Genomic DNA, 11,824 nt, shown 5'->3' on the forward strand with positions numbered 1-11,824 from the left:
GCTGATTCACCAAAGTGACTCCCACACTTGTGCTTTAAACACTAAAGTCTTATTGGAAAATGCTTAGTGCTTTCGCGGCGGATATTCAACCCCTGGGCTCAGCATACGTTAGAGTTAATATACTTTTTAAAAATTTTCTTAATGTTTATTTTTGAGAGGGAGACAGAGCGCAAGTGGGGGAGGGCAGAGAGACAGGGAGACACAGAGTCCAAAGCAGGCTCCAGGCTCTCAAATGTCTGCATAGAGCCCGACATGGGACTCGAACTCATGAACTGTGAGATCATGAACTTGAGCCAAAGTTGGACTCTTAACTGACTGAGCCACCCAATCACCCCAGAGTTAATATGCTTTTTATCTGAAGAACTTTAAAAGAGGGTTTGTGGAATTAATGGAAATTGGTACGCATAAAATCAGTTTTTTTCCTTAAAAATCACATTGCAAAAGAATATTTAATGTCATGGGAAAATACTTGGGAAATTGTTCAATGCAGAAGATTACAAAAGAGCGTGCTGGGTGTGATCGCTTTTCTGATAAAAATATAAATATGTGTACGTTAGCGTTAAAATTGTAAAACAGGGGTGCCTGGGTGGCTCAGTCAGTTAAGCATCCGGCTCAGGTCATGATCTCACAGTTGGTGGATTCGAGCCCCGCGTCGGGCTCTGTGCTGACAGCTCAGAGCCTGGAGCCTGCTTCGGGTTCCGTGTCTCCCTCTCTCTGCCCCTCCCCCACTTGCACTCTGTCTCTCTCTCAAAAATAAACATTAACAAATCAATAAATAAAATTGTAAAACAAAATCTCCCAAAGGTTATCGTCGGTTACTAAAGAAGAGGAGAGACTTGCAGGGACTTTTACTTCATTCCTTGGCTATTTTGGTATTTGCCAATATTCTATGATTATTGCTTGTCCTCCAAAAACAATAAACAAATGTTAAGAAAAACGCCACCATGGGACATGAGATGTGTATCAAGGAAAGAATGGTTCTGCGAAACATTTTCGAATTTTACCCAAACAGTTAAAACAGGCCAGGCCCTGCCAACTGCTGGGGCTGGGGGTTGCGCTGGCTTCGGAGAGGGCGGGTAGGCAGGCTTCCACCTCTGTCCCACATCTGCCACCACCTTCCTTGGCTCCATCTGGTCACACGCCTGCAGAGTGTAGTTCACTCAGCCGGACTGGCAGCAGCGTGGCCTGTCCTAGGCAGGCCTCGGCTGGCAGAACAGGTTTGTCCGCCCTGGTCCCTCCGCTCACATGCCCACTCCTGTGGGTGAGAGGGAAGGAGAGAGATGGGAGGGCGAATGAGGCTCCCGGGGCCACCCAAGGGAGAGGTAGCCATTTGATGTTTCTTCTTACCACATCTCTACCTGACCACGTCTGTCCATGGCTTGATCCAGCCTCTAATCCTACTCGGCTCCCCAGTGTCCTCGGGATAACGTCCAGCACCTCTGCCTGGCACTGAAGGTCCCTTATGGCTTGTCTCCTTGCCACCTCCCCAGGCTTATCTCCCTCTCCTGTCCCACTGGGTCAATGTTTCTTTCATCATCTGAGAGTATAGAATGGAAAGAATACACCGTACAAGCCATCGGGCAGGCACACGCCTCTGTCTACACCCGCTGTGGTTTACATTCCTTACACGAGGGCAGGTAAGCTTAGTCCCGAAAATGTAAAACTCTCACCCCTTTGACCACGTGATTCCACCTCTGGGAATCTATTCTGCATATGCATTCACAAGTGTGTGCAAAGATGCTCTGTACGAGAATAACCTAAAAGCAATCCCTGAAAAACAGCATAAATCATGTCAGAAAAGAAATAGTTCTCTAATTCTCTTTTCACACCACGGAATACTATGCGGCTAGGTTTAAAGGGAGCCGCATTTATATTTGCTGATATGAAACCATCTCCAAGATATATTGTTTATTGATAAAAGCGCAAAGCCCAAAACTGAATATATGCTCAGTGCAAACTGTTATCCTAGATTGGAGCCTGGAAGACCAGATATATTAGTGGAAAAAATGGCACAATCCAAATAAAGTCTGAAGATTAATGGTAGTGTACCAACATTAATTTCTTCGTTTTGATACATGTCCATGGCTATGTAATATGTTAACATTAGGGGAAACTGGGTAAAGGGCATACAAGAATTCTCTGTACTGTCTCTGCAACTTTTCTGCAAATTCAAAATTCTTCCAAAATAAAAAGTTTATTTGAAACAACTGAATGTATGTTTCTACATTTGTAGAACTCTAAAAAGGAGAGAAAAAAGGGAAACATTTGTGTATGCACAGGAAATGCCCTTGTATTTTTATGAGTAATTTTCCTTAATTCGGAAATGATTATCCACCGGCAATTGATGAATATTTTTTAAATAATGTATATTCACGCTTGCATCATGAGTTTTTCAGAGTACCTACCTGACAAATGTCATTATTTGAAAATTTTTTTAATGTTTATTTTTGAGAGAGAGAGAGACAGAGACAAAGAATCCGAAACAGGCTCCAGGCTCTGAGCTGTCAACACAGAGCCCGTCGCGGGGCTCGAATCCACAAACCACGAGATCATGACCTAAGCCGAAGTCGGGCACTCAACTGACTGAGCCACCCAGGCGCCCCTATTTGAAATTTTTTATCTGTTGGCATTATTTCAAAATGTTTTCATTTTGGATTGCAGGAAGAAATTACACATGGCTGAGGACTGGAGTGAAAATAAGGAAATAGGGTGATTCACTAGAAACCAACTCACAAGATAAGATGTTCATGTTACCAAATGGACAACGCACTGAATTTATCAAAAATTCTTTAACTGGTGTTAAGTCCTGGGTATTCAAGGCACTGTAGAATTAGAAGACTCAAATTTTCCAGACCCAGTGAGAACCAATGTTATGCAGACAATGTCACTGATATCTTAAGACCCAGTTGGGGGCCCAGGAAGCTATGCTGAGGTAAGTTGCATCTGCCCCTGTCCTAGGTGGTATAATTGTTAATGACTCATTCATACATTCACATATTTATTGTTTGCCTAACATGTGCACCAGGCACTGTTCTAGATCTGGGGACCCGGCAGGGAACAAATCAGACCTCAGTCTCTCCCTTTATAAAAGCTTACCTTTCAGAGGAGGAGATCAAGGAAACCAAGAAGGGAAACATACATGTCAGAGGATAGTAAGTGCTAGGTAGAAAAAGGAATTTTTAAAACTAGCAGGGAAGCGAGGCAAGGAGTGTCAGCACCACATCCACATCCTGTCTGGATGTCTGAGTTTCTGGAGGTGACAGGGCTCCTCCCCTGGATTATTTCCCATTGTCCCATCACCACAATGTGGTGTGGAGGGTTGGAGAGAGCTCTGACTCACCATCCCCCGGGCACATGCCTGCCTTGGAGCAGGGATAGACTCAGCTCCACCCAATGGGCCTGCCCTGCCAGGGGGAAAGTTGGCTACCCAGGGCCAACTCAGGCTCTGAGCCTAGGGAAGGGTGAACAGACCATAGACACAGAAAGGACCACTATCCTCTCTCCCTATAAGCTGTCTCCTGATTATTCAGAGATAAATAACACTGAGAACTCAATGTTAGCCATTCTCTTGACTATCATTGTTATTAACATTTGGGGAGCCCATTAGTCACCGGGCCAATTTTTGATTGATTGCCTCTTAATTCCAAGATTTATCAGCTGGCATGAGGTCAGGTCTTGTCAGTAGAGGGCGCTGGAGGGACACTGCAAGTTAGAGGCTTCTCTCCAGATTCCAGGGCTTTGTTCCAGTTGGCAATGGGCTGTGCCCAACAGGTGGCTGTTACTCCCCTCCCCCTTGTAGCTGGCCACCTCTAGCACCTCCTTGAGCCCAGCTAGGGATGCATCATTTAACCAAGAGAAGTATCGAAAATATGAAATAGAATCATGATTTCTCCCTTAATTGCCTATTCAGATGCTCTGCAAATGAAAATAGATGCAAAACAGAGCAACTGGTTTTTGTTTGTTTGTTTGTTTTTTGAAAAGCCACTTTCAGTCCTACTAGGGGAAAAATGACCAAAAGATCCCAGGCATTAAAGTTCATCTCATAAGGGGCACCTCCAAGGCTCAGTCGGTTATTAAGCAGCTGACTCCGGGTCAGGTCATGATCTCATTGTTCTTCAGTTCGAGCCCCGCCTCGGGCTCTGTGCTGACTCCAGCTCGGAGCCTGGAGCCTGCTTTGGATTCTATGTCTTCCTCTCTCTGCTCCTCCCCCACGCATGCTCTGTCTCTCAAAAATAAATATTAAAATTTTTTTTTTTTAAATAAGTTCATCTCATAAACATTCGTTCAAAAAACTGAAGAAACCAGTCTGGAAACAGAAGGAATTTTTCAACTTTCAAGACCCAGAATCCAGGTAAGTGATATTTGTTGCCTAGAAACTACTCTGGTCCAGGGTATGTCAGTTAGCTTTTTTTTTAACCACCCGAAACACAGTGGCTTAAAATAATTATTATTTTGTAGCTCCTGATTCTTCCGGACCATTTGGGCTGAGCCCAGCCAGGCAGTTCAGTTCTCCAGTTGGTCTCACCTGGGCTGACTCTCGCAGCTGCAGTCAGCTAGTGGGGTGACTGGGGGCTGTTTGGTCTGGGGTGGTTTCACTCACATGTATGGCTGGCTGGCAGTGGGTGTAGGTGGCTGGGGTAATGGCTCTGAACTGGGCCATGTGTCTACCGCAGGCCAGCCCAAGTTTGTTCACGTGGCAGGGCTTGCAGCATTGCCAGGAAGGGTTAAACCATTCTCTGTAAAAAAAAAAAAAAAGGGGGGGGGGAAGGGGGGCACCTGGGTGGCTCAGTCGGTTGATTTCAGCTCAGGTCAAACATCTCGCAAAAATAAACATCTTGCAGTTTGTGGGTTTGAGCCCCGCATCGGGCTCTGCCAAGGAGCCTGCTTGGGATTCTGACTCCCTCTCTCTCTGCCTCTCCCTGCTCTCTCAAAATAAATAAAAACAAAAACTTTGAAAAGTAATAAACACCTCCTCCTGCGACTTTGCGCGTGGTTCTTAGGAAATGCCAGCCCTCCTGAACATGGCCTACTGGGCCAGGCCCCGCCCACCACATCCAGCCTCACTCTCCCCTGCTTGCCCTGCTCCCTCTCACTTTGCTGTCTCCATTCCAATAACAATGGACTTCGGGGCCGTGCCTCCTCTCACCCCAGAGCTCTGGGACCTATTTGACCATTGCCCAGAAGACTCACCCTTCTCCTAGTCGTGTTAGTAATTATTTGGAAAATCTTACTTCAAGCATTCACTTCCTCCAGGAAGCCTTTCTGGCCAGGTTAGCGTCCTGTTTTACTTTCTTAAAGTATCTCTCTTGTGATTTTTCTTCAGAGCACTTAGTATAGTTTTAAGTTTACTTGCAACCAATAACGATGGCCAACAATAGCCCATCAGCGCTTGCTCCATGCCAGGGGCTATTCTAAGAATATCAGGGGTGTCTATTCATTTGATTCTTATGAGGCACAGGAAGTGGAAGAAAATTGCTCAAGTTCACACAGTTGATAAGTGGTACAGGCAGGACCCAAACCTGTCAGTCTGGTTCCCAGAGCTAACATCTTAACCATTCTGATGTGCCCCCTCCCTCTGAAGTAAATAATTTGTCTCTCCCCTACCAAACTTCGAGGCCTTTAGTGGTAGATATTCTGTGTTACAGACTGAATTGTGTCCCCTCCAAAATTCCTATGTTGAAGCCCTAACCCACAACATGGCTGTATTTGGAGAGGGGTCCTTTAAGGAGGGAATTAAGGGTAAATGCGGTCATAAGAGTAGGGCCTTAATCCAATAGGACTATGTCTTAGTCTGCTCAGGCTGCCATAATAGAACACCATGGGCTGGGTAGCTTATAAACAACAGAAATCTATTTTTCTGGAGGCTGGGATGTCCCAGATCAAGGCACTGGTGGATCTGGTTCATGGATGACGGTCTACTTACTGAACATCGCATGGTAGAAGGGGCAAGGGAGATCTCTGGGGCCTTTTCTTATAAAGGCGCTAATCCTATTCATAAGGGCTCCACCCCCTGATGACTTAATCGCCTCTCAAAGCCCCGCATCTCCAAATACCACATTGGGGATTAGGTTTCAATATGTGAACTGACACAAACAGGTTACTGACACAAAACAGTTTACATGGCACCTCATCAAACGAGGAGACACAAGGAGTGTGCGTGCATAGGGGAAAGGCCATAGGAGGACACAGTGAGAAGGCAGACATCTGCAGGCCAAGGAGAGAATCCTCAGGAGAAACCAACTCTATTGGCAGTTTGATCTTGGACTTCCAGCCTCCAGAACTGTGGGGTGGGGAAAAAATTTCTGTTGTCTAAACGACTCCCTCGGGTGCCTGGGTGGCTCAGTCAGGTAAGCGGCGACTGTAGCTCAGGTCATGATCTCACAGTTCATGAGTTCGAGTCCCGCGTCCCGCTCTGTGCTGTCAGCACGGGGCCTGTTTCGGATCCTCTGTCTCGCTCTCTCTTTGCCCCTCCCCCGCTTGTGCTCGCTCTCTCTCTCAGAAATAAACATTAAAATTATCCTTTCCCAGAATGCAAATGCATTTACCTAAAAGTTTGAGGACTTGAGCATATGTACTGAGTGAAGCCTTCAGGATCAGATCCTAGTCCAAAACCAAAACCCAAACACCTTCATGTATGGACGAGGTAAACCAGGGCCAAGGTGATCACATCAGGCCCCACCCCACATCTACAAGATCAACCCTACTTAATCATAGTGTAGCTCGAATGCCGGACTCTCTAGAACAAGGTCGGAGTTCTAGCAATGCCGGCTCTCGCTGTGGGCGACAAATGACCCTCGGAGGTTAACCGGCAGAGTAATCTGCTCCCTCACAGGGTTATTTAGAAGGAGTCAGTGAGATGATGCACGCACAGCGGTACACCAAAAGGGCTCGGTGAGCGGGAGCTGCTGTTACTATTACAGCACCTGACTCTTCCAGCTTTTTGAGGGGTTTGCACCCGCCGGTCCGCCACTCGCCTCAGTCGGTCTCCATCCCGACTTGGAGCTGCAGCGACAGTCCCAGGTCCTCCTGCCCCCGTGTTCCCTCCCCAGTTCCTCAGCTAGCTACGGGGAAGTAGGCGCCAGACAACACTCCACCGAGCCCTGAACCTGAACTTTTGAAGCACAGGGACAGAACTCCAACTGCCGCCTGATAACCGTTGAGCTGGGCTCCCGCCTCCTGCCCCTCTGATCAATCAAAAGAGAAGAGGCAAGCCCCTGGACCAATCAGAAGTGGAACCGGTCGAACAATGCCCGCCTCCTGAAAGCGCCCTCGCTCCTCATTGGATGTGTCCCTGCGCGAACGCAAGGCTAAGCCACTTAGAAGAGAGTGGAGCCAGCCAATCAGCAGTGCAACCGCAGCCGAGCTCGTGGAAGGAGAGAGGCAAGTAGTGCTCTCGGACTGGCGCCGTTCGAGCTAGTCGCCTGTCAGCACTACAGCCCTTCCTGGGTAGAACGCCAGCTGGCTGGGCTCTTAGCTCTGACCAACTTAATGGTGGGGCAAAGCAATGGGCCATTCTCTCTGGTGTGTTGGCTGGGGTGGGGTTGTGGGGCGGGCAGGGGAGGCTGGTACGTGAAGTACGCAGTTAACCCTGCCTCAGCCGACAGGCAATGAGCATTTGACCAATCACGGGTCAAGGCACTGCCCCTCTGGTGCCTTCCCTGCCCCCGCATACTTCCAGGTGAGGCAGGGGGCGTTCTGCAGCCAATCAGTAGTGAAGCAAGGCAAGAGGCAGGAAAGGGGAGCTGCCCACAGGCACCTGAATCCCGGCTGGCTCTTGAGGGCCTCCCAACCAATCACAGACATACATTTCATAGACTGTCAGGGGTTGAGAGAGAGAGATGAAAGGGTTTGCAACGAGAGCCACTCGTTGGCAAGACAGGAGCAAAGAAGTGGTGGTATCCTGAGCCCTTGCAGAGGAAGATTCCAAGGCTGTTAGCGAAAGAGGTTCGGGGCCTAGTTTTTTCATAGGGGGACGGAGGGAGAGCAAATTCCGCAGCCAATTAGAAGGGGTGGGGGACGGGCTGGAGGATAAGATCTCAGTCTTAGAGACCTGAAACCTGAGTCCGCGGACCAATTAGACTCAAAGCCCTGCCACTCCGCACAGCAAGCAGGGCGGAGGGAGCTCCGCAGCCAATCAGCGGCGGGTGCGAGGCTGGAGGGAGCAAGTGGAGCTGTCCTAGGTGCCGCCTAGGATGTTGAGAATGCTCAGTAGATGCGGTCCACACTGCAGCCAATCAGCGTCCGCCTCAGGGAGACAAGCGAGCTGTGCACGCGCCCAGGCTTCGAGCTCCTGGCCTCACGCTCATCCCTACTTTCTAACGGACACTGGATCTTGCACTGCCCTCAGTGTATGTGAGGCTGTGGGAAGAAGAACAGGGTCTGAGTCAGTGAGTGCCATGGTTTTTCTTACACTTCTTCAGGCCTGAGCTGACCCAGGCAAAGGCTGGGGTGTGGGAGCTTGAGTGGTGGCCGTGAGGGTCAAGAATTGAGGACTGAGGGCTTTAGTCCCTGGAGACTTCCTTTGCCCTGGTGAGGCTGGGAACGGGGCCTCCTGGGCACCCTTGAACCCAGGCTGGGCAGAGGCTAGGCCAACATGCCCTATGAGTTGGTCCATGGTCCCTGAGGCTAGCTTATGAGGCAGTTGAAAGCCTTTTGGAGCTCTGCATGGTGTCATTGGCCATGAGGTATGGCCTCTGAACTGTGAGAGGTTGTCTGAGGTCTCTGGACTGAGTCTGGATCTGGTGACTTGGAAGGAGAGACCTGTGACTCTCCAGAGGTTGTTGGGAGTCACTGGCCAAAAGGTGAAACTAATGTACACTTGAGAGGTTTTCTTGAGTCTTTGGATCCAGCCTGGGCTGAGAGTGAGTATTGCTGGGGTTGAAAGCCTGATGAGAAGTTGTCAAAGGCTATTGCATCCAGGCTGTGCTGAGAATATGTGGTTGCAAGGCTTTGCGGCGGGGCGGAGGACGGGCGGCGGGGATAGTTCGGGTCTCTGGACTCCAGGTTGAGGTGCTGTTGGCAGGTTTTCCAGTACCAGGTCCAGGTTAGACAACCTGGCTAGGAGGTTAGGCCCATGGTCTTCTGGAGGTTCTTGAGGAGGGAGTTTCTGAATCTCAGATACAATGTTTGACCTCCATGAGATACTATTGCCATGTGATGTCTCTAGGAAAAAAACAGGATTGGGTCACGTTTAGAGCCTTTCACTCCCTGTCCCCAAACTCTTCCCCAAACTCTGGTTTGGCATTCAGTTCTGGTCTTGAAGACAGCCCCTGTGAGGAAGTTGAGGGTCTCAAAAGAGTTAGCTCCATATTAGGGCTGAAAAAACAAAGGCCATCCAACAGGGAGGATGCAGTGGAACCTAAGTTTTTATGTTTCTGTTTTTTCACTTTAGTCTAGTTCTTTTCCACTTAATCCACAAAAGATATACTATGATAGGGTCTCTATGGCCTAGATTCAGCACACTGGCTATGATTATATCTGGTTCTTGAGTTATATGAAACATAGATTTGAAGGAAGAAAGAAACTAATTTATTCCGTGGTGTCTCTTCTCTGGTATATATTGGATGTACTTAACTAGAAAGAGTGGGCATTTGAAATTTTATGTAAGATTTAGGTAATTGGTCTTAAATCTGTATGAAATGCTGTGGGGGAGTTTAACCACCTTAATTTGAAGAAAGAGTTGTGTTCCTGGAGAGTAGAAAGTTCATAGAATTTTTCTAATTTGAATCTTGTTTACCTTGGCTTTGGAGGTACTCAATATTTAAAATAAGTGAGATAGGGGCAACCTGGGTGGCTCAGTCAGTTAAGCATCTGACTCTTGACCTCAGCTCAGGTCTTGATCTCAGGGTTGTGAGTTCAAGCCCTGTGTTGGGCTCTGCACTGGGCACGAAGCCTACTTAAAACAAACAAACAAATAAATAAATAAATTTTTTAAAAGTGAGATAAAGAGAGAACATTTTCATAAAACAAGTAATCATACCTCTAACTGACCTATTCTGATGGTTTAGTTTTAACTATATTTGAGGAGAATCCATACCTGTATTGCTGTGTTGACATTTTTATATAAAGCTGGATTGTACCTGCAGGGGCTTATGAAGGAGCTTATCATCAAGCCTATCAGTGAGAATAAAAAAATATCAGATTTTAAACTTTATTTAGTAATGCGTTAGGACTGAGAGGCAAAAATCATACCTCATTTTCCCACATACTTCCTTCCAGTTATGCCCTACCTAATCTCTTCTACTCACTGTACCCTCTCCCAGGATGCAGGTTTGTGTCCTCAAAACTCATGGTTTCCTGTGTCCACCCCATAAGACAACTGCAAGTGATTTCTACAGAGTCAACCTGGGAAGTGGAAGCTGGACAAGAGTTTTGAGACTGTGATGGGAGACCTTGCAAAAATAGACAGTTAGCAGTGTCCCTACCCTTCCAAGTCAAAGTGCAATTTGTTCATGCTTCTGCTGTTACTGCTCAATGCAAGAAGTCTTGGGCTGTGTAGTCAAGAATGTAGGTAGAGAGAAGGGCCTGAAGTGTCACCAGCGTAAGGGCTAAGGTGTAGAGGGCCCTGGAGATACCTCTAAGGAGGCGGTCTCTAAAAGGATATCCTTAGGTCGGGTAGACACCAGATGGGAGGCAAAATGAGGCTTCCCATTCTTGGGGGCTTTTGTTCACTGGATGGGGAATCTCCTTGCGCCTTCTCCTCCATGTTTCCCGGAAGCCTGCTGACACTCCCCGTCAGCTACAATTGGCTTACAGAGAATTCTGCCCTTTGAGCACAGTTTCCAACATTCTTGATCATCAATGGGCAGATCATACCAGTGAGAGAGCTGAGTCATAGACCCATGAAGTAGAGCTGGGAGGCAAGGGGTGATGATGTAATCGTCCAGACCCCTGTACCTTCCTTCTACACGTGGGGTTTCTCTCTCATGGCTTTCCCCACTTATTCCGTATCTCCAGGGATTGTATTTCTGTGTTGAAGAAAGGATGTTTTTCTCTGTATGCATACATATCAGGGATTGGTGCTTTTATATGTTCAGGCCAAGTGTCTTTAATATGGGTGTCTAAGGAGTCCCTGGGTGTGGTGGTATGAGGAGTTAGAAAGCTCAGAAATGGAAAATATTTAACGTTCAGAGTAGCACATGAATACAGCCTGTCCATTTGCATTTTCCCTTTCACTCTGACTCATCTTCCCCTCTCCCCACCCTATTATTGCCCTCCACCAGCCTCACCCATTGGCACACCCTGCCTGTATAGAAAGGATTAACATCTGCCTGCACCCAAGCTAGAACAAGAAGTAGAGGGAAGGCATGTTTGGTCTGGAGGGAGAAAGTAGAAGGCTGGTCTGAATATTTTGGGGTCCTGAACAAAAGGGAGAAACAGGAGTTCAGAGACAGAATATTTGGGTCTAGGAGGGGACGAGGATCTAAGGGAGAAGCCCAGGGGGAACCAGACTCTGTCATGTCACCAGAGCAGCCTACCAGTGCCTGACTTGCACATCTTCCAGTTATTTACTGGGCATATACGATGCAGCAGGCACATATCATAAATGATCTATGTTTGTTGAAAGAATGAAAAATATGCCACAGGATGGGAGATAATGGAATAATAAAAAACAGAAAAAGAAATTTGAGTCTCTCAGACCTCCTTTCCCCAGCTTAACAAGCACTAAAGTGTGAAAACAGAGGAAATCTCCTGAGAGCTTGACCCTTTTGGCAGGAAGTGAAAGAAACCCCAGGGTTCTGATTTCAGAGAAATGTCATTTGTCATCAACCCAAGAAAAGGGAGTTTTCTCTTCGAAGACCACCGCAGGCCCTTCCTGGGGTTG

The sequence above is a fragment of the Lynx canadensis genome, chromosome E2 (assembly GCF_007474595.2).
Source record: "Lynx canadensis isolate LIC74 chromosome E2, mLynCan4.pri.v2, whole genome shotgun sequence".
NCBI lineage: Eukaryota > Metazoa > Chordata > Mammalia > Carnivora > Felidae > Lynx > Lynx canadensis.